General features: G+C 35.4%; 1 protein-coding gene across 2 annotated transcripts in view; it reads left to right on the top strand.

Moving 5' to 3' along the window:
- The window catches only part of LOC138703447 (transcription factor Ken), a 416,618-nt gene that overhangs the window by 367,106 nt on the left and 28,757 nt on the right, over positions 1-20,755 (top strand). Inside the window, exon 5 of one of the 2 annotated variants that reach the window (XM_069831310.1) lies at positions 19,315-19,505. The exons of the other annotated variant lie outside the window; for it this stretch is intronic. The gene's annotated coding sequence lies outside the window, so the exon portion shown is untranslated. The remainder of the gene's footprint in view (positions 1-19,314; positions 19,506-20,755) is intronic. 2 annotated transcript variants of the gene reach the window in all.

The raw sequence follows: 20,755 nt of genomic DNA, 5'->3' as shown, positions 1-20,755 counted from the left end.
AAAAAAAATGGAAGCGGTGAGAACTCTTCTGGGCATGATCTACGGGGGGTCGTGGGCCCTGCAGGTGGGGGCACCCAGCGTCGATTCATGAAGTTGCACATCCCGACCAGTGGGATACAAAAACTGTGGAATGCCGATAACTGACTTTTTTTCCTAGAGGAAATCGTCACAGCTTGAATATCAGGGAATGCAAAGCTGAGAAAATACAGCGAAAATATTACTGATGTGGACAACATATGGTCGAGCATTGCAGCATTTCGCGTTAACAAGTCTTTCAAAAGGCCGATTTCAATAGTCATGTCCAGGCTTCGAGAATTCGGACCCGATAGAGCAGTTCAGTGGGAAATCCGCATAACGGCGTACTGAGTATAGTGGTAAAGCGTACAGTGGGTGGAGGTATTGTAGAATGAATGCCAACAAATACGCAAAGGAAAACGCTCTGGATTTGAAAGTTCTGACGAATAATTTGGTTTCCATACAAACTTATTTTCAAACTGTGTCTGAAACTATTACACGGTTAGAAAAGTCAGAGCAAGTGATGCCAGAAGCCCTCAAATTAATTGAGGAAATGACACAGAGAATTAGGCCTAATGAGACACCAAGTACACCGGTTATTGAATGTGTAAAATAGAAGTAGAAATCAATTTTATGTCAAAATAACGGATATGGATCACTGTGTAATATAAACATCAAATTAGTGGACATAGAGTCACCCGCAAATAAAGGACTGTCTCTTAGAGACTGCAATGATGTTAGGTTTTTTCATTTTACTCCTATCACCTCATGCGAAGTAGAGCGCAGCTTTTCACAGTACAAACTGTGTTTGGCAGATAAGCGAAAAAGATTTACGTTTGACACACTGAAAGTGTATCTTGTAGTACATTGCAATTCGGTACTGTAACTGCACTTCCTAAAGACTACCAATAGGATATATAATGATATTAAAATTGCTATATGTTTATTTCCACCATTAACACTGTGTATAATTAAACACAAATGCTTCTAAAAGACAGGAGAATAAATGCTTTTCACATTCTTTTGACATTGTCATTGTGTAATGTATATTTACTTTCAGAATGTACATATGTGTGTGTTTCCCCAAACTACCGTACTCTATACTAAATAGCAACGTTGTTACCTCAACACATCTCTACCTTTCACTATCTGCAGCGAGTCAACAACCTATAGTGCACGCACAGTAATATTGTATCGGGTCCCAAGTCTCGAAGCCTGGTCATGTCCATTGCAATTGTGATCGTCATCACCATCATCATCAACTTGTTCCAATACTATATTTTCTTCTTTTTCTCTCAGGATTAAATCTGATGACCTGTTCTGGTTTTTTGAGATTTCCAGTTAAAATTTTCGCTATATTTAGGGTGACCAGACGTCCTCTTTTGTCTGGATATGTCCTCCATTTTAGGCCTTTGTCTGGGGTCCGAGCGGATTTAAAAAAAAATCAAGAAATGTCCTCCTTTTCGTAACAATCATTCCTGATATTTTGATATTATCTGATTTGACGCCTTTTTAAATAGTTTGCTTGTAGATGGCAGTAACATCGAGGGAATATACTCTTTGCCAAAGTTCATAACTCCCTTTGCTCCTCCTTGTTATGGTCGTTGCTCAGAGGTAGCTAGTAAATCAAGGTACGAATGTTCTCTTTAATAATTTTATTATACAAGGTGCGGCAAAGGACTCTGACAGTTTTAGGAGACCGTTTACTGAGCAACATGAGTTATGGATATCGATCGACCATCGTTCGTTAGCATTTTTGATGCCATTTTGTCTGATCATGGAAGTATGGAGCTCGGAGCATCGTTACCGAGACATTTTTCAAGAATGCTGATTCAGTTGTGAAAACCTAGGGTGCCTTTCGTCTCCGATTTAATGTTGGCCGTCACGGACCCGTTCCTGCTCGCAATACCATATTGAGATGGGTACAAAACTTTCGATTATCAGCATCAGCTTGCAAAAAGAAACAACCAGGACACGTCCGAAGTGTACGAACGTCAAGTAACATTGAACGAGTAAGAGTGGCTGTATAGAGGAGTCCACATCGATCAGCTAGACGGCAGGCTATAGCACTGCGACTTTCAGAAAGTTCTGTGCGCCGAATATTGCATTCCATATCTTAAATTTCATCCATATAAACTTATGATTGTTCAGCAATTGAATGTGAAAGACTGTGTCCAACGCAGGACATTCGCCGGAGAATGGTGGAGATTTTGGCTGACGAAGTTGCTACGTTATGTTCATGAATGACGAGGCACATTTCCATTTAAATGATTATGTTAATAAGCAGAACTTTAGATACTGGGCCCAAAATCCTAACGAACTAGACGAGCGTCCACTTCACTGTGCAAAGATTACAGTTTGATGTGCTGTGTCTAGATACTGCGTCATAGGCCAGTATATTTTTTAGGAGAACGGGAATAGTGGACGCTGCGTAGAAATGCTGAGGACATTTCTTCAACCAGAACTACGTAGACGTCTACTTGGGATTGATAGACAAATTGTATGGTTTCAGCAAGATAGTGCCACGTCTCATACGGCAAAAAATTCATGACAGTTCTGCACCGCATGTTTCCATGGCACATTATTTCTCGGCGTGGCGACATTTCCTGGCCTCCCCGCTCGCCTGTCCTTGCCGTCTACGATTACTTTCTGTGGGATTACCTGAAGTCCAAAGTGTACGTAAACAGGCCCCAAACAACTGATGACCTGAAGATTTCCATTGCCCAGGAAATCGCCAACATTGATGGCGAAGTCTTGAGTAATTTTTACTCTGATATCATAAATGTTCCTGGGTTTCTGTGGATAGATAATCCCTTTAACAAAAGCCTACACGAAGAAGTGCAATAACTTGCTCGGGCTCCATTGTAAAATCTTCAACTGATACGTTGTGTGTATTATGGGAAACGACTACATTGCCAGCTGCTCTGTAAACACTGTTTTATCCTATGTGCACGTAATTTCAGAGCTTATGTACCTCAACTTCGAAGTCTACTTACACTAAACCAATGTTTAAACATGTACTTTGTTAACCCAATTTTGCATAATTTAATTATCAAGTGTGTATAGATACGTAATTTCAAATAGCCTACCATACTGTAAATGCATCCAACTTAATTGCCAAACTGCTCGAATAAAGTCACATACCAGAATGTTTGTGCAGTGTAAAATATATCTTCAATACAGTCTTTTTTTCTGTATCTCTTTGGTGAAGGAAGAATTATTGTAGACTGCCATCTTCAAAACCAGATATCTCAATTATGTTCAGGTATATGTATGTCTACAGAATTGCCAGCGGTGAACAAATGACACTCACAAATATGGAAGATTTCCGCATAAGGCCTGGTTGACTAGGATACCTGTTTAAACAAATAGTGGCTTCTGTCATTCCGTTTAAATTTGTTTCCCTGAATATAGGAAGGTAATCAATTGGTGCTTTTGTGTAGATATTATCATGACAGATATACGAATGAATTAACGTTTTTCCTTATTTGAAAATTAATTAAAATTTTTTAACTTTTCTTCTTGAAACAAAAATTAGAATCCTTCCATTCTTAATTATAAGCTTCAATTATCGCTTACAAAAGACAACCCGACAAAATGCAAAAGTAAAAATGTTGAAAGGATACATATCACCTCAATACAGTGTGCCCTTCTTGAACGCACCTTTTTTAACTATCTATAAAAAAAAGAACAAAGGCGCAGGGAATTTTTTTTTTCTTTTGGGAAGTTCAGCTCATTTTCGTTATTTATCTGGATATAGCCTATGATTACTGTATGTTGATGCAGAAATATGTAACATAAGAATTTCCCCTATAAGGTACAAACTGTTAAAAAAAAAGTCAAGTTAACCAACAAACCTCAGAGACAATTTACAATTCAGAAACTAGAGCGCATTAACGAAAACCAAGATTTTTCGAGACATGTTATGTTTTCTGACGACACAACTTACCATGTGCCTGGGAAAGTTAACCGGCATAATGACAGTCACGGAGCATATTCCAGACACCCTAAACGTAGCACTCTTGATAGTAGTACTATACCATATATTATAATATTAAATGGGACTTTTGTTAAATACAGTGAAACAGTTAAAAACCTTGGCATTTTTATGGATAGCGATCTAAGTTGGAACACTCAGGTAACAAATTTGCAAAAAATATTCTTTCTACTTCATTCCTTGTTTCAAATGAAAGAATTTCTACCAATTAGTCTAAAAAAGAATCTTATTCAGACGCTTGTAATGCCCCATTTTGTTTATTGGGATCCCTTGCTAACTAATGTAAGTTCACTCTTAGCTGAGAGACTACAACGTGTTCATAATGTGTGCATAAGATTCATCTACAATACTAGTAAATTTGACCATATAACGTCTTCCTTCTAGTTACTTTCATGGGTGCGTCTAAAGAAACGAAGAACAATACATTCACTGTGTCTTCTATTTAGAACCATGCATACTTCTACTCCGAATTATCTACTATTGCGCTTCGAAACCGGCATCGAGCACCACTACTTTCTATCCCTCATCACAGAACGTCTTTATACTCATCCTCTTACACCAGGCTTGCAGAACTGGGCACCAATTGTAGCATTACGTCACTCATCGAAATACATCATTCACCCCTTCCCTCCACCCCCGCGTTATTGACTTGGTAGGGGAGGGGATGTGTATTCCGTGTCTGTCTTAAGTGATTGCGTACGGGGCACAGTGACGTCATTCAACGCCGGTGGACCATGAACGGGGAACCAACGCTTTCTCCATGTTTTCCATCCCCCTCTCGCCAGTTCTGTATCCCTGTCCTACACTGTAGAAATACCTCGCCTCTGAAATTCGTTACCTAATGACGTCAGGGACTGCGGCCTTCATCACAATTCAAAATTAAATTGGAAAATTTTGTCTTATTTCATGGTTTTTAGATATTGCTAGAAGTGATGATTTGTGTTTGTACTCTTGATTAAAATTGCAAGTTTCTTGTTTATGTTCGTTAATTAGTTAGGATACAATTAATTATGATACTTAATCACTCATTTAAAGTTTTGTGACTGTAACCTGTGTATATTTTTGTGTGGCTTTACTTTGTTTGTAGTGTAATAAAATTTATATTATTGTATTTGTATTTTTGGTGGTAATGAAGAGAAGACATGATGGCCTTAACTACACCATAATATGTTAGGTATGTTCCCTGACAAGAGAGTGACGAGTTTATAGTGCACGTACAATACAGCACGGCAGTTTGAGTCTTTTAAGTACAATTCATTAACAATTTTTCTTAGAATATAATAATAATAATAATAATAATAATAATAATAATAATAATAATAATAATAATATAATAGTAATAATGATGATGATAATAATAATAATACTAATAATAATAATAATAATAATAATAATAATAATAATAATATTCATGGCTTTTAAGGAACCCGGAGGTTCATTTCCGCCCTTACATAAACTCGCCATCGGTCCCTATCCTGAGCAAGAATAATCCAGTCTCTGCAATTTGTATTTCACCTCTCTGAAATCAGTTTTAATATTATCCTCCCATCTACGTCTCGGCCTCCCCAAAGGTATTTTTTTCCCTCCGGCCTTCCAACTGACACTCTATATGCATTTCTGGATTCGCCCATACGTGCTACAGGCCCTGCCCATTTCAAACGTCTGGATTTAATGTTCAATTACGTCAGGTGAAGAAGAAAATGCGTGCAGTTCTGTGTTGTGTAACTTTCTCCATTGTCCTGTAACTTCATCCCTCTTAGCCTCAAGTATTTTCCTAAGCACCTCATTCTCTAACACCCTTAACCACTGTTCCTCTCTCAAAGTAAGAGTCCAAATTTCATAAACATACAGAGCAACCGGTAATATAACTGTTTTGTAAATTCTAACTTGCAGGTTTTTTCAGAGCAGACTGGATGACAAAAGCTTCTCAACCGAATAATAACAGAGATTTCCCATATTTATTTTCTGCATTTAATTTCCTTCTGAGTGTCATTTACATTTGTTACTGTTGCTCCAAGATATTGGAAATTTTTCACCTCTTCAAAGGATCTTCATACACGACTATAACCTGCATGTACTGCACATACAAGAAAAAGACACATTTACGTTTTCAATGGCCGTCGTTAGTCGGTATCATTGACACGCAACAATGTAAGCTTAGACGTCTTAATTGGTCTGTAAAACAACTTTTAGTTTTAAGGATAATCGCAGTACAACTTGCACTACACAGAGATACATCTACAAGATGTTTAGCCGTAATTGGTAAGTGGAAGTTGTGCAATTAGAACACACGCTGAGAAGTGAACTGTTCTCGAATCTATGTCAATCTAGTTCTAATTGCCTCAAAGTGGACAATAATCTCGTTAAGATTTATCCATAATAAGGGAGCTGCTGATGGGAAGATGACACCAATCATGTTAGATCATGTGACACATTATCTTTTCTATTAATTCTATTTTCTACTTTCTTCAGAAGAGCGTTCTTCTTTCGTTGTTTTTTTAACTCTTCATTTATTATTCCGTCATCCATTGTACTTCTATTGTTACATTATTTTGTCTTTAATACGTTTCAGCAGCGCAGTTCTCCACCCCTGGCATAGTATATTTGATGCATTCAAACGCGTGCGTTTCTAGCCTTTAAACGAGGTGTAACAATGACGTAGAATTTATTTTAAGCGTAATACCTGTATGCGATTCTGTAAGAGGAAGATCTCTAGACTTACAATATTCCCGCGCTTGGCATACCTGATTTATGCTTTAGTTTTAAAATGCCAAGAAAATGTTAAATATGGGAACGTATTTTTAGTTCCATACCTATTTCACTTGCTATGTCCTAGAAGTATCTTATTAAGATCTCTACGTTTCTCATACACAGCATCCCCCTATTAGGACCTAGAATGCCTAAATGAACCACAAACTCATATAAATAAATAAAAAAATTATATTTATGCCTCAAAAGAGCACTTTTAGTATTTTGAATATATTTAAAATAAAAATATCGGCACTAAAAATGCACAAATACCCAAAAATAATCCAAAATGCTATTTAAAATGTAAAAAATTATCTTACAGACAAGCATTGGCCTGGTACTGTTCTCATAATAGGAGGGAGGAAGATTTTACCCAATTTTCTAGAACCGAACTTCGTTTGGAAAAGTCCATCCTGGCATAAAAGTTGTGGTAGGTTGTTCAGGTTAGACGAGAGCTTACACATTAGTTTTCGCATTAATGCATCCCGTTACACGAAATTACAGTGGCCACTCAGCAGTAAGTCTCCTTCATTGATAGAATTTGAATCTTCAGTTCAGATGGCATTCATTGTCAGCACCAATTCTTTGTACTTAAATTCCACCTAAAATTGAATATTTACTAAAATTAAAATTATTAATCGTTAATTTTATATAACGCAGAGCTGCACGCATTGTATTCTTCACCTGACATAATTAGGAACATAAAATCCAGACGTTTGAGATGGGCAGGACATGTAGCACGTATGGGCGAATCCAGAAATGCATATAGAGTATTAGTTGGGAGGCCGGAGGGAAAAAGACCTTTGGGGAGGCCGAGACGTAGGTGGGAAGATAATATTAAAATGGATTTGAGGGAGGTGATATGATGATAGAGACTGGGTTAATCTTGCTCAGGATAGGGACCAATGGCGGGCTTATGTGAGGACGGCAATGAGCCTCCGGGTTCCTTAAAAGCCAGGAAGTAAGTAAGTAACTCCTACAAGTTCTGAATTGGATTTTATAAAGTCCTAAATCTCTTTTTCTTTAGCACCTAATTATAAAGCACTCATATCTCGGAATACATTAGTTTTAGGACCCATATTTATTAAACTTGTTTTGATAAATAGTTATTTATGCAACAAGTGAATAATCTTGATGATGATGATGATGATGATGATGATGATGATGATGATGATGATGATGATGATGGCATGAGTGAATGTTTGTCGCATTCACTATCGTTCGTGCGACAATTTTCACGAGTGTCATAATAAGATTATCCACAAGTTGAATACAACACTTTATGGCTTTTAGCATTATAAATTGTAGGAAAAAAATTCAATTCGAGACAAATTGTCTTCATGTGTTCCTATCGATTAGTTGCGCCTGGCCTTAGCATTGAGTAAAGAATAATGGCTGACCTTGCAGGTTATGTTACAAATGCTTCTTTATTTTGTTAATATAGTTTCTCTGAACCACAGAACTGTTTTATGTGATATTACAAAAGTGATACAAAATTGTTAAAGATTGCAAATAAATGATACGTTACCTTCTGTCCTGCATTTCATTTCTTGTTACATGGCGCGTAGAAGATAAGCAGACGAGCTGCATGCATCCCGATCTAAGCGTTCCGGTATTACGTCATATAGCAAACACGTTATTGCTTTTATGGCACGCGTACCATAATAAGGCGATTATGAGCGATATTCGATATATTAACAATCTGTTTATAATGCTAGGATGGCATAAAATTTAATATTGAATACTGAATACTATTTAAATGGCAAATTATGATTGATTCTTAACAATTACAGTCGTAAAATATGAATACAAGAATTAATCCCATAATAATTTTGTAATAATAACTTGTCGTTAATAATTTACAAATTACACTATGTTTATAATCTCTGACCAAGACAAATTCTTATCACTATACGAGTCCGAGTAACAGAATATAGAATGTATTACTTATGTATATTCCTTTCTGAGCAAACGTGATATTTATTTATTTATTTATTTATTTATGTATTTATTTATTTATTTATTTATTTATTTATTTATTTATTTATTTATTTATTTATTTATTTATTTATTTATTTATTCATTTACTCATTTATTCATTCATTCATTTATTCATTTATTTATTCATTTATTCATTCATTCATTCATTCATTCATTTATTTATTTATTTATTTATTTATTATTTTTCTAATAATTGTAACATAAATTATAAAATATACAGAGAAACTTTAGCTCGCCCCTGAAATAGTAGAATTCGTGCTCAGGGGCGGATTCCTGAATTGAAATTAATAATTATACATTACAATTATAATTAATAATTATACAATACAATTTGCAATTATAGTATATAAATTTAAATTTACAATTTTTCAATTTTTATAAAATCCATACATAACTTTTTAAATTTAATACTAGAACTATTAGAATTGACAAGATTAGGATATTTAAATATAAATTTGTTATATATTCTTGGGCCTAAATTACTGCTATGATTAAATATTGTAACAGTGTTGCATTTTGGTTCAAACAATTTTAAAGAATTCATACCTTTTGTTTCATAACTATGAGAATACAATTCAAAATTATTTCGATTTTTATGTATGATTTTATTAATACAATATAATAAATTTGTCTTACGTTAAGTATATTAAAGTCTATAAACAAATTCTGAGATGGAAAATCAATAGGTTTATGAAGACATATTTTAATTATTTTCTTCTGTAATAAATAAAGTGGATTAAAATTGGATTTAAATGAGCTACCCCATCCTATAATTCCATACATAATTACCGATTGAAATAAAGTTAAATATATTGTACGTAATAAACTTATTGATAAGTAATTAATTCCCCAATAAAACAAAATAATATACTATTTTACGTAATTTATTACAGGGTAATTAATGTGTTGGTTCCATTTTAAATGATTATCAAAAATTATGCCTAAATACTTAACTTCAGAGGACTCTTTAATAATCGGACATTTACACTGTATAAGACAACAATCAGAATTATGTAATTTAATACTTAATATAGATGTAGGAGGTTTGTTACATTTTTCAGATAATGGCAATGGAATAATGATGGTTTTATTTTCGTTGATAGAAAGATAATTTATGTCAAAACCATTTTTTTATTAATTTAAGTCCATTATTTGAATTATTATATGCATCATGCCAGGTTTTTCCACCAAAAAGTAAAACTGTGTCATCTGCATAATAGCTATACTTACATTGAACTGTATGTGTAGCAGAATTCTCATGGCATCAACACTTACCTGTGAGAAAAATTAATACATATTAGCAATGCATGAATTTATTTATAATCAGTAGACTATTATTGCATATCTAAGAAGAAGCGACAAATATATAAAGGCTGGTTTACAATAAACCGGAAACGGAAACGGGAACGAGAATGGGGTTTATTGTGGACCAGCCTTAACAGTATTTAAGAAAATTATAAACAAGAAGAAAACTACATATGAGGACTACACGGCAAGAAGGATGAATAAGCATTCGAGCGCATAATGTTCCTTGTACTTGTCTTGCGCGGAAGAAGGAGAGGCAACCAAGAAGTTGTCCCCTACTCTACTACCCTCCTATTCCTGTAGTAATTCGCAGCAAAGAGCAAAGAATTTGCAATGCATTAGTACTTTGTTTTGATGTAGTCATAGGGTCTATGTTATTTAATGCATACAATCTACGAGAGGCTATTAATTAACTTAATAACTATTAAATAAATATAATTATAAGAGAATGAATGATTGAGTTAAAGAAGAAAAACAAATAAATTAATATAATATAGGCTAATAGCTATTTAAATCAAGCCTTTAATGAGCATAAATTCTTAAGGGAAAAATATTAATATGCTCTAGGTGATTTGATACAATTAATGCATGATGTAATAAAGAGGCACTAGGTACAGTCAAAAAAAATAAATTCACACAAAAACAAAAGTTCACTGGCTGTTGAAACTATAGGTTTACTTCCTCTTATGAGGAACACTTCTGAAATATTCCTTTGCAGCAGCTAAATTACATTATAAGAAGTATTTTTATAATAAGCTTACTATTATAATACTATTTAATATTGAATAGTATTTAACAATATGTAGATAACAGTGAAAATAGGCATATAACTATTACAACTAAAATCACATAAAGACCCTCTCACTCGTTGGCTTTCTCTTTAGAAAAGCCTGAATAACATAAAAACATTAAATTGGAACTTTACGCCTTAAAATAGTTATGAGATGTTCTGAAAATAATTACTGCGATATAAAACCTTCTTATATTACGACTGCAAGTTTCGCTTACTATAAAATAAAGCAGGATATTAAAATAAAATATAAAATGCACTACAATACAAAAATGTGTTCTGCCAGATTAGTTCTATTGATACGTTTAATTTAGAGGAGTAGATAACTATATCGCAAAAATGTCTATTATGATATATAGTTCTACTGTACAGAGTGAAAGTGAAATTGTCTTGCAGATTTCTAGAGCGAATAGCTCATGTTAAGGCTGGTTCACAATAAACCGGGAACGGAAACGATAAAGAGAATGAGGACGGAAATATTATTAAAATAAATATATTTAAATGTAAGAATTCACAATTAACTATTGTGAATGCTCATATTTAAATGCATTTCTTTTAACAGTATTTCCGTTCTCGTTCTCGTCGTTTCCATTCCCGGCTTATTGTGAACCAGCCTTTGTATGTAACAAAAAACTATATCATCATATTGGTGGCAAGTTCATAATTTTTTCGGAGAAAATGTTTTTTCCCAAATGTTTAACAATCTCTTATTCGATAACTATTGCGAGTAAGATCGTGATTTTTGTTCATATCGATAGGAAATCTAATAAAGAATCATTTAACCCTTTGGCGTATTGCACGGTTTTCGTGTAAATTTAATTTTTAAAATCCCTAAATTCAAACCATTGCACGAAGCGAACGCGTGGTAACGTCTTGGCGGCTCACGTACGGAGACTCAGCGAGTTCGTTGACCTCTTACATCTGTATCACGAGATGAGTGTGTTAGCGGTGATGTTACCGGACTACTGAAACTTCAAACTTAATTTTCTCATTAACGGTGCATTTAATCACAAAACATAATATAGGTTTTCTATTCATTTACTTGTACTCTATCGTTTCTTTCAATCTGCAAGGTTATTTCACTTCCACCCTGTATATTCACTCTGCACAATAAGAACTCACAGCTCCTCTACTTTCCTCCACCTAGCACGTCTTGACCTACAACATCTTCCAACACCGTTAATTCACGATAGATGAATAAGGCATGCGCAGTTCATAAATAGCGGCAAAGAAAACAAAACTTCAACATCGGTTCATCGCGCAGACATTCCATCTAACAGCAGCTTCCGATGGATGTATAATTTGGGACAAGTTACAAAACAAATTACCTCAGAAACGTGACCTCCCCTATGGTTACTCACACACACATAGGCAACAATGTGTTAAAATTAAATATTTCCGTGCTATGTTTTTGTGTAATAACATTCGCATCAATCCTGGCAATGTGTCTTAGTTTGACAACGTTGCAAATAAACAAAAGAGAGCTAAGGAAGACAACTAGGATTTTAATAGTCTAACAATGGTATATGATAAATTAATACATGCGTGACTAAGTCATCCTTCTCATCAATGTGATATTAATATACTTTATACTAGGAAATGCAGGAACACAAATTTTATAGCACAGAAAATGTGGGATGAACTAGAAAAATTAGGATTTTAAGACACTACTTATGACATCAGATCACAAGCTATACAGCTTTACAGTATTTCACATGTTCTTTGTTATATTAATAATTTATTAGGATAATCTCAAAACAAGGGTTTTTTTTTTTTTTTTGCTAAGTTTATTAATGCACGCTTTAACATCTGTGATCATGTTGTGTGTTAGAATCTGTGGGTATACCAGTAGGCCGTTGTTATTATTGTTGAGTTCCTGTTTCTGTTGTACATGGCTTTCAGGGTTACCACTACCAGATGTCCAGATTAATTGGCGGGACATATCCCGATTTTCATATAAAAATTCCGAGTCCCGCTTCAATTCGAGGTGGGACGCATAAAGTCCCTCCTTTAGAAAATCAATATCACTTGCATAATTTTATCATTACCCAGTAACTATTTCCTTTTTTTAGTTGGTTATTTAAGGACGCTGTATTAACTACTCGGTTATTTAGCGTCGATGAAATTGGTGGTAGCAAAGCAAGTTTCTACTAAATTATTTTACTAAAATTATTGAGCTATATTTATGTGCATCATTCCGGATGATTATTAATTTGTCTGACAAAAAATATGGATTACCCAACAAATTTAATTTATCAGATTTTAAAGTATTAACTATTGAAGAAATTTATAAATATAGTTTACTAACTTACTACTACAGAAATCAAATAAAACATAAATCTAATCGACATGAATATCGTACTCGAAGACAAAAGTCTACTTTCCCATTGATTGAGCCTGAATGTCATAGAAGTGCAGCACTTAAACATGGTGCTAGTTTCGGCCCAAGACTTTATAATAAAATTACAAATCATTTTCCAAATTTGAAATATTTAAAAATTGTACCTTTTAGAAGAAATTTATAAAATTATTTATGACATATAATATTAACAAATGATGTATTTTTCACCTTTTTATTTCTGTCGACTATATTCAGTTTTTATTGAATATCACTGCCTTATGTCCTATTGTCAATTTATATTAAATGTGTTTTCTTTTTCTTTCTTTTTTTTTCTTATGTGTTAGTTGCGGTCTGAATTAAGTTAGTGTATTTAGAAAACTTAGTAAACTGCCTTTGTAAATTTTATGTTATATTATTGACTAAAACCACAACGTACACGGGCGTGGCTCTTACGGTAGTGGCTAGAAATATTTTTTGTTCTATATTTTTGAATTTATGCTTTGCTTACTAGCTAAGTTTACTAATAGATACAAACAAAATCCATTCATTAATTTAGGAGAAATTGCCAAACCAATTTTTCGGTACTGGTACCAAGAATTCTGAAAACGTGGATAAAACTATCTGAGAAAATCTTTAAATCGATTAACTACGGAAAATAGAAGGGACTGAAGAGGTATAAGGGTGATAAATGCTGTGGGATACAACATGATATACGATGAAAAAGGTGATTTGAAATAGATGGAATAACATAGTGATAAAATTGTCACGCCTCGTGAAAATGGCACTTGTCAAAACTGTCACATATTGTTGTTTAATCAACTTTCAGAAGACAGGACTGAACCTCACAAGTGATACCAAGGAGGCACCACTTGTGAGGCAACAAAGCCAGGAGATAATGGGGTAGGGTAGCCAGTTCCCTTCTCCCTCATTGCATACAACGCCGAAGAAGCTACATATTTGGCACATTTAATAAATTAAGCTACATTAAAGCTGTGAGCATTATGGAATGAAGATAAATGCCAACAAGACGAAGATCATGGTCACAGGAAAAAAAATCAAGAAGGTAGACTTGCGAATTCTAAATGAGGCAGTAGAGCAAGTGAACAGCTTCATATACTTGGGATGTACTATAAGCAGTAACATGAGCTGCTGCAAGAAGTCAAAAGGAGAATAGCAATGGCAAAGGAAGCTTTTAATAGAAAAAGGAGCATCTTGTGCGGACCTCTGGAGAAAGAATTAAGGAAGGGACTACTGAAGTCCTTTGTGTGGAGTGTAGCATTGTATGAGGTAAAAACATGGCCATTACGACGAAATGAAGAGAAGCGGCTAGAAGCATTTGAAATATGAATATGGATGATGGAGCGTGTGAAGTGGACAGATGGAATAAGGAACGAAGCCGTGTTGGAAAGAGCGGATGAAGAAATAATGATGCTGAAACTGATTAGAAAGAGGAAAAGGAATTGGCTGGGTCACTGGTTGAGAAGAAACTGCCTACTGAAGGATGCACTGAAAAGAATGGTGAACTGGAGAAGAGTTCGTCCAGAAGAAGATATCAGATGACAGACGACATTAAGATATATGGATCATATGAAGAGACAAAGGGGAAGGCAGAATATAGGAAAGACTGGAGAATGCTGGGTTTGCAGTGAAAGACCTGACCTTGGGCAGAACACTATGAATGAATGAATAAATTAATATTTCTGTGCTTGCCATTACATTATTACTCACAAAACACAATTTCTCGCATGGTTTTCGATTATTTGGCTTGATTTCAGTTCTGTTTCAGCCAAATATTCGAGGCTAGTACTTCTATAGTAGGTTTTTTGTAAGGTGGCTCTTAGCGACGGTTTAGTCTTCAATATTAGTTTCTCCAGCACCGACCTCATCAAGAAACAACATCCGAATCCGGGCCAGGAACAAATTAGTACTAATTATAAAGGAAACACAGTAAATTATACAACAAAACTCTCCTTGTTAGGGGCCGGTGGTTGACTCCCATCCTGAGGGACGAATTGCCTTTTAAAAGACCATCTAAAGTTAATGACGGTGCCGGAATCAAAAAGGTGCTGATGATACGTTAAAAATAAAATTCCTACACACGAACTTAGTATCAGCCTGTAACCAGCTTGTTTATATCTGAACTGGAAGAATGAAGTCAAGATGTGCGAGCAATTCCAAGAGTTCAGTGATAAACCAGAAGCCTGATTTACAGATCCCCAGCTTCCCACAGCAGTAGCACTCGCTAGAAAGCCAGTGATGCTCAGTGAAGATATATCCGCTGCGGTAGGTCTGGTTCTATCGCTTTAACAATCGGAATTCAGATTGAAGAATGTACCAGAAGCTGTAAACCGCGAAATTTATAGCGTTCAACGAGTTCTGTACTAACATAAATTTAACAAGTCGGTAATAAACAAAACACAGGAATCTAAGTTGAATATCGTCTTTTCGATATCTCGATTTGACATTGATTTCTACGAAATTCATCAAGAGTATTTATACAGTAGATGAAGCTAATTTACATCGTCCGTCCAGCTACACAGAGAAAGTATGGAAATTAATGAAATACGGTACAGACTTCCGTGTTACAGCAGCAATGCACGTTTCTGAGGTTTCTTAAACAAAATGTGCAATGATCTCTCTTGAGCTATGGATGTTTGGAAATTTGTGATCATAAAAAACTTGTACATTATTCACAATTTTTACATGATTAATTAAATTATTTGCCCTTAGATTTATCGGTGTACCTCCGTTTTCTCTGTCTTCATTTCATTGATAAATCTATCATAACCCAGTATCATCATTCATCACTCGTCAAAAGTGTCTTGTCATACCATACTCTTGGTAGAGGCTTATCTGACAAGTTATGTACGCTGAAAATTATTAAGATAGGAATAAAACAATAAAAAGCTCGTTTTTATTGAGTACCGTCACAAAGTATAAAATAAGTTATTAATGTCCACGGTCAAGAATACTCTAGAAGTTCATGGATGAATATTTTCAGAATCTAAAACTATATCCTGATGGTGCACGTATCATCTATAGGAATTGGCAATTTTGGATTTATTCCGCATGGTATCGTGTACTTTCTATATTTATGCTAGTGCATTTGTTAATATTACCAAAAGTAACTAATACAATTCAAAATTTCCTTGACTTCATTTAGATCTACGACTCACCAATTTTTTTCATTAGTAGACCTAGATTTTCTTACTGTTTCTTTAATTCCTTATTTTACGACGATTTATCGACTACTTTTTTCATTTCATTTATTATATTCCATAGATCTTATATTAGAAATGAAGCTTTAGGATGTGGAATAAGTCAAAATTTTACAATATTACAATTACAATTTTTACAGATTTTCACAATTTTTACAGTTTTACAACTTTGTAATTTTCTACAATTTTTTTTTTACAATTTTTTACAATATTTTGGCGAGATGTAGTGTGATGAGGTAAGGCCGAGGATTCGCCAAAAGATTACTTGGCATTTGCCTTTTGGTTGGGGAAAACCTCGGAAAAAATCCAACCAGGTAATCAGACCAAATAAAGTGAGGCCGATGACTAAGTTTATCTAGTGTCTAAATGATATTAAGGTGGTAATTTCAATGTATTGAGTCCATGGTCCAGTGCAGAAAATTACCCAGCTTTTGCTCTTAACGGGTTGAGGGAAAAACTCCAGAAAAACATTAACCAGGTAACTTGTCACAACCAGGATTTGAACCCGGGCCCGCTAGTTCCATGGTTAGGCATGCTAACCGTTACTCCAGTAGTGCTTTAGAACTCTAACCTCAACTTTATCACCTCCATTTTATATTCTGTATTAAACTGACGATTATCAAGTGCTCGCAATATGCAATAATAACCATAGCGTCCTGTAAATTGCATTTGCCTAACTCTGAATGAATGAATGAATGAATGAATGAATGAATGAATGAATGAATGAATGAATGAATGAATGAATGAATGAATGAATGAAGCCACTGTGTCTCATGAAGGGCTAGGGCCTCCTACAGGAGGGGAAGCTCGGTTGGTGTGGTTCACATGATGAGCTATGTCACGTGAACAATATTTACATTCACATTCACTATGTGAGATACAGTACACTAGAATTTGTCAAATTCTAGTTCTATATGAGTTTGTTCACTATATGTCTCCACTCATTCCTGTTGCTGGCGATGGTTGACCAGTTCCCTCCCAGCTGCTGCTTGAATGTATCTGCCCATCTTCTTCTTGGCCTGCCTTGTGTTCTCCTTCCTATGTACGGGTCCCACACGGTGGTTTCTCGCGCCCATGTGCCTTGCTACATGACCACCCCACTTCCACTTCGTTATGAGGGCTTTTTCTGTGATGTTCTAGAAGCTGTAATTTTCTGCAGTGCCGTGTTGGAGACCTTGTCCTTCAGTGAAACGCCAACTATCTTCCTCTCCATTTTCCTTTGGCATATTTCGATGTTCGTCTTTTGCCTCTCTGTGAGGGCCCAGGTTTGGCAACCGTATGTTAGCACCGGGAATACACAGGAGTTAAGAGCCTCTAGTCTGAGTCTGCGGTTTATGGACCTGTCGAGAAGTATAAACTTTAGCGCCCAGAAGGCTTTCTAGGATTGTGTTATTCTCCTTTGTATTTCTTTCTCCATCCCTTGGTTAAGTGAGACAGTCTGCCCTAGGTAGACGTAATCGTCCACGTGTTCTATCTCTGTTCCTAGTACTGAGATTGGTGTTGGCAGCGTAACTATAGGAAGTCATTAAAATCTTACAAAACACCAAATTAAAAAAAAGACATTACTTTCGACACGAAATAACAGATTTGTTAATGTCCAATGTAACTAATACAGGGACATCACTTTATTTTTACTAACATTTTTAACATTAACCTGTCTATACTCGGAAACACTGTTACCTCCCTTCCGTTACAGGAGTTTGGAGTTGCTAGTGCAATATGTAAACAAATCATTTTACTAGCTATAGGAGGAGAGAAAAGTAGTGTATCCATTTATGTTACAGGGAAATATAGTATTACGATTTTCAGTTTGGTCATTACTTTACAGTATTTTATCAAAAAAACAGTAGAATAGTAACAATTTTTTTTCACATACTCAACTCTTCAGGCGGTCATATACATTATGTAATGTCTATTTTATTCAGCATATTACTAACCTAATTTATTATTGAGAATTTTGTGAGCACTTCCGTAAGAAACCCCAATTTCTACAGCTAACTTCTTGACCGACTTATTACTACATCGCTTCATCCTTTCTCTAGCATCTTCTACAGCATCTTCTGTGACCTTTGTTTTCCATCTTACACTTTTCTCCCTTTCTGTACACTCTGTTACTCTAAATTTATCTACCAGATTAATGACATTTCTACGAAAATATTCCGTAATGATATAATCAGGAAATTGTTAAAAAAAGAAAAGAAAAACTGTTGTTCACATTCGGTTATATTGTAATTCCAGTTTCCATCATCGTCCTTCATAACTACAAATAGTAAAACAAAATTCTTGTTTAAATAATGCTGTTAAGTACCGTACCATATTATAGGGTACCGTACTTTCGGTAACTCTAATCTTCACTTGTGCTCAGTCCACACAGATAAATTCAGTTATGCTACACACCATACTTATGTGAAAATAAACTTCAATAATATAAGCTTTTTCTTCTATACAAAATGCAATATATTTCTCAAACACACTGTACTCTGTACTGTTTATTTCACTGCTAGTAACACGGCCGTAAGTTTGTGTGACTGACGTTAGCAAGGACATTAGTGAAAGGGGTGGGAGACAAGTACATTTAGAAACGCAGGCACAATAAAAATTGAAGTAAAAATAAAATGATGTCCCTGTACAATATCATTTTAATATTACTCTAACGTCATTTACATCCACATGAGTAACATGGTGCGACGTGGAAGAAGGTTTTTCACTGTACAAAATAATCTTGATTGTTAATAGTTAAGTTTCAATAGTGAAATGCAATGTACACGTGACTTTACACAAAATAACTATAACTTCTAAAGAAGAAAGGTAAATTTATATTCACTGTACATTACTTCCATTTTATTTCCAAGATCGTAATAGCGTACATGTTTTGTTTTGTTTTATTGTCGATGGGGAGTCATTGTGACCCAGCACTGCGACCATTGCTGATCTACTGCGCTAACCCCTCAGCTAGACGCATTCTCAACCCACATCAGCTGACTACATTAAGGTTCGCTGAGTATCCAGGTTTCGAGCAAGCAACCCCGCTCAACCCTAGACCAGCCTCCTCCGTGTCGCCAGCCGGCGATCGGGGAATGCTGTGAAATGGTAATGATATGTAGGTCGGACGAAATTATGTAGATGTCTAAAATAGGGACATTGGAGATCCACGAGAAAAACCCAGCTGTGACCATATCCGCCACCAAAGTCACTGTTGTTCTTTAGTCAACTGTCCGAAGACGGGTTTGAACCTCATAAGTGACACCAATAAGGCATCACCCATGAAGAAACGAAGCCAGGAGATAATAGGTTATTTGAATTGAAAAATTCTAGGCCTTACCGATACTAGATCTCGGACTGTCTAAGTAACAGTCTGATGGTTTAGTCAGGAATGCCCAGCCGGGACATATCTAGCCTTCAATCGAGGTGCAACAGTGATGTATAATATCTTTTATGCGTGTGCCTGCATGGTATTCTGAGATTCTGCGTCACTGTTACACCTCGATTGAAGGCTAGATCTGCCTCGGTTGGGCATACGTATCTGGTTTACATCCCTCAGTCATCGCAGGAATCGCTCGCATATTTAGAGGCTTTTAGTACTATAAGCCTACATGATCTTCGAGCCCCTACTAAAGAAATTTAAATAAAGATACATCTGAAGGCTTTTTAAAAAAAGAACCACAGACCAAAAAATGCTAATTTGAGATTATTAAGCATGTGGTGAGCGTATTGTAGCGGCCATCTACTGAATTAGTTGTTAAGAGAAAAAATACCATAGTCATATGTTATAGGAGTGGAAATTTTCAATGGTAGTAGGTTATTTTACGACGCTTTATCAACATACTAAGTTACTTAGGTCTGAATGAAATGAAGGTGATAATGCCGGTGAAATGAATCCAGCAGCAATAGTTACCCAGCAGTTGCTCTTATTGAGTTGAGGGAAAACCCCAGAAAAAACCTCAACCAGATAACTTTCCCCGACTGGGAATTTAACCCGGGTCACCTGGTTTCGCTGCTAGACGCGCTAACCGTTACTCCACAGGTGTGGGCCTTTCATAAAACAACATAGTTCAAAGACTTTTTTGTGAAAACAGCCATCACTATAAAAACAGCTTGTTACGAAACCTTCAAATAAGACCTTTGGGGAGGCCGAGACGTAGATGGGAAGATAATATTAAAATGGATTTGAGGGAGGTTTGGATATGATGATAGAGACTGGATTAATCTTGCTCAGGATAGGGACCAATGGCAGGCTTACGTGAGGGCGGCAATGAACCTCCGGGTTCCTTAAAAGGCTGTAAGTAAGTAAGCCATTGTCTAGGACGATGGTAGCATTTACACATTTCTCATTCATATCA

The sequence above is a fragment of the Periplaneta americana genome, chromosome 7, assembly GCF_040183065.1.
Source record: "Periplaneta americana isolate PAMFEO1 chromosome 7, P.americana_PAMFEO1_priV1, whole genome shotgun sequence".
NCBI lineage: Eukaryota > Metazoa > Arthropoda > Insecta > Blattodea > Blattidae > Periplaneta > Periplaneta americana.
The sequence above is the reverse complement of the archived record's forward strand: the minus strand, read 5'-3'. Positions and strand labels throughout refer to the sequence as shown.